Below are 3,600 nucleotides of genomic sequence, written 5' to 3' on the forward strand. Positions count from 1 at the left end.
CCTAGCCCTGTAACAAATAAAATTAGTATAGAAGGATATATACAAAAAGATATTAGGGTTTAAAAAAATAAAAAAAACACTTTAAAATAATAATACATTCAATGTGGTGGATGATGCAAAACCCTAGAAAGAATTTGCAGTGATAATTAGCTAAAGGACAGAATCTGGTGTCTGTAAGAGCTGGCTATTGTGTGCTACTCCCTAAAAGTTTATATTTGAATACTATTCTCCCTATTTCATTAAAAAATCAGTTAAAATAGACAATATTAACAAACTTAATCTTTCAGTTCTGATTAAAATACATTGTTAGGGATCGACTTCTAAACATAGCTTCACTTCAGCTGGTAGGGTTTTACTTCATTTAAATTCTCTTCTCCACAAATTCTTAACGGTACAAATACCTATATAATAAGTATGTGGATTTAAAACTATTCCAAGACCTTAAACCCAAACCCAATGTGTATGGTCTTTAAGAGTTTAAAAATAAGATTAAAACAAACTCTTAAAGTCGATGACACCCATATGGGTACTTAGCTCAAGCGTGCCATTCCATTTTTCCTTTTAATGACATTTACTAGTTACAAAACTGGTCCATTTAAATTAATTCCTGTTCTAGTTATTTTGACAAATATTTAATAGAATCCTTTCAGAATAATCTTAATTTAAATCTATCTAGAAAGATTCTGAAAGAAACTTACATATTATAGAACAAAGACAAACCAGTTTATAGTAATAAATTTTCCAAGCTTACTCTTATGTAAAATAGTTAAATAATTTTTCACCCACTATGGCAGACTTTAGAACCTTATTTTTCACAAGGAAAATTCAGTTCCTTCAATCATTTACCAAATACATGTAATAATGTTCATTAACCAATTATTTATGTCCCATTCAGGGTCAACACAAGGATTATTTTTATCAAATTTGCAATTCCCTTCTCACAACCTATTCCAGGTTGTTTTCAGTAGTGGTACATCCAATACAGGCACAACTGAAGAAAGGGGAATGGCACATAATTCTTAAGGAGTTTTACTAAACAAACCCACAAATTAAAATATTCATCAAGTATATGAAAGCAGTTAATCAATTCTTCTTTTGTTTCATTAGCTGTCTACCTAAAGTAATGCAATAGAATACATCTACTAATGATTTTGCTTTAGTTTGAATAGCCAACAAACTTGATGGGAAAGGGGTAAGAGACAAAGCATTTGCAATTCTAGTTGATGTCTTCATTAGATTTTAAGGCAGATGTGTTAAGGTAGAACAGAACTTCTGCAAGCATTTATCCTGTGATGTTGTAAAATCAAAGTACTACTTTATTAAATGAGTTATTTTACACAATATGAACATCAATATAATTCAATTGTAAAAAAATTTTTATAACAAGGATGGACTGATTTTCAGAATTTCCAAATCAAGGCCCACCTGTACATTTACACAGAATTGTCTTTGCATGAAGCCCAAAAGGGAACAGCATAAAAATGAGTTTCTGAAGCCCCTTTATTTTTGCTGATCAACAGTTTGTTAGAAAAGCAGCTGCAGGTTTGTTACCTAAGGTCTGAGATAGTAGAAGAGTCAATAGGTGCCATGAATTCACCTGTAAACAACTTTATGCCTGAACATCAGCCAATTCTGGAGGAAGTGGAATCTTAGGATGTTTGCTCTCAAAGTACTGTTTGAAGGTCTTGGAGTCTGGCATTTGTGTCCTACAGACAGTGCAGGTTTATATCAAGGCAGCCTTAGCAGCAACCTTCTGATCATGTCCTTGTTTCTTTTTTTGTCCAGCTTGTTTTTTGGCATTTTTCTGCTGAGACTAAATCTTCTGCTGTCCATGAGCCATATTGTCCACCTTCCAATCCAGTCAGGCTGTTTGTTTCACGAAAGAGAATCCTTAGGCACCCTGGCCCCAGCCCTGGCCTGGTCTGGTCTGGCCTGGTTTGGCCTGGTTCAGCCTAAGCCACGCAGTCCGCTTTCTAGTGTTTTCAGTAGGTATTGTATTTTGACAAAGGTTTCTTCTGCATCTATTGAGATAATCATGTGATTTCTGTTAGTTTGGTTATTGATGTGGTCAATTATGTTAATAGTTTTCCTAATATTAAACCAGCCCTGTATTCCTGGTATAAATCCCACCTGGTCATAGTGAATGATTGAGCCACCTAGCTAGCCACTCCTCTTAGAATCAATTCTTAGACAGAAGAACAGTAAGAGCTAGGCAATTGGGGTTAAGTGACTTGCCCAGGGTCACATAGCTAGGAAGTGTCTGAGACCAGATTTGAACCCAGGACCTCCCATCTCTAATCATGGTTCTCTGTCCACAGAGCCATCTAGCTGTCCTGCAATAGCTTCTTCTTTTTTTTTTAAACCCTTACCTTCCCTCTTGGAGCCAATACACAGTATTGTGTATTGTGTATTGGCTCCAAGCCAGAAGAGTGATAAGGGCTAGGCAATGGGAGTCAAGTGACTTGCCCAGGGTCACACAGCTGGGAAGTGTCTGAGGCCAGATTGGAACCTAGAACCTCCCATCTCTAGGCCTGGCTCTCAATCCACTGAGCAACCCAGCTGCCCCCTTGCAATAGCTTCTTTTTTTTAAATTTTTTAATTTTTTAGAAAAATTTTCCGTGGTTAAATGATTCATGTTCTTACTTTCCCTTTCACCCCCTCCCTCCAAAGACCTTCCCCCATAGCTGATGCAAATTTCCACTGGTTTTAACATGTGTCATCAATCAAGACTTATTTACATATTATTGATAGTTATATTGGTGTAGTCCTTTTGAGTCTACGTCCCCAATCATGTCTGCCTCAACCCATGTGTTCAAGCAGTTGTTTTTCTTCTGTGTTTCCACACCTGTAGTTCTTCCTCTGAATGTGGGTAGTGTTCTTTTCCATAAGTCCCTCAGAATTGTCCTGGGTCATTGCATTGCTGCTAGTACAGAGGTCCATTACATTCGATTTTACCACAGTGTATCAGTCTCTGTGTACAATGTTCTTCTGGCTCTGCTCCTTTCACTCTGCATCAATTCTTGGAGGTCTTTCCAGTTCACAGGGAATTCCTCCAGTTCTTTATTCCTTTGAGCACAATAGTATTCCATCACCAGCATATTTGAACAATTTGTTCAGCCATTCCCCAATTGAAGGGCATAACCTCGTTTTCCAGTTTTTTGCTACCACAAAGAGCGCGGCTATAAATATTTTTGTACAAGTCTGTTTATCTATGATCTCTTTGGGGTACAAACTCAGCAATGGTATGACTGGATAAAAGGGCAGGCATTCTTTTAGCGCTCTTTGGGCATAATTCCAAATTGCCATCCAGAATGGTTGGATCAGTTCACAATTCCACCAGCAATGCATTAATGTCCCAATTTGGTCACATCCCCTCCAACATTCATTACTCTCCCCTACTATCATTTTAGCCAATCTGCTAGGTGTGAGATGATACCTCAGAGTTATTTTGATTTGCATTTCTCTTATTATTAGAGATTTAGAGCACTTTCTCATGTGTTAATTGATAGTTTTCATTTCTTTATCTGAAAATTGCCTATTCATGTCCCTTGCCCATTTATCGATTGGGGAATGGCTTGATTTTTTATACAATTGACTTAG

The 3,600-nt window shown here is 37.0% G+C and overlaps 1 pseudogene; it reads right to left on the reverse strand.

The window, feature by feature from the left end:
• Window positions 1-1,474: 1,474 nt before the first annotated feature.
• Window positions 1,475-1,840, reverse strand: LOC123253610 (annotated as a pseudogene).
• Between the last annotated feature and the right edge of the window lie 1,760 nt (window positions 1,841-3,600).

The sequence above is a fragment of the Gracilinanus agilis genome, chromosome X (genome assembly GCF_016433145.1).
Source record: "Gracilinanus agilis isolate LMUSP501 chromosome X, AgileGrace, whole genome shotgun sequence".
Lineage (NCBI taxonomy): Eukaryota > Metazoa > Chordata > Mammalia > Didelphimorphia > Didelphidae > Gracilinanus > Gracilinanus agilis.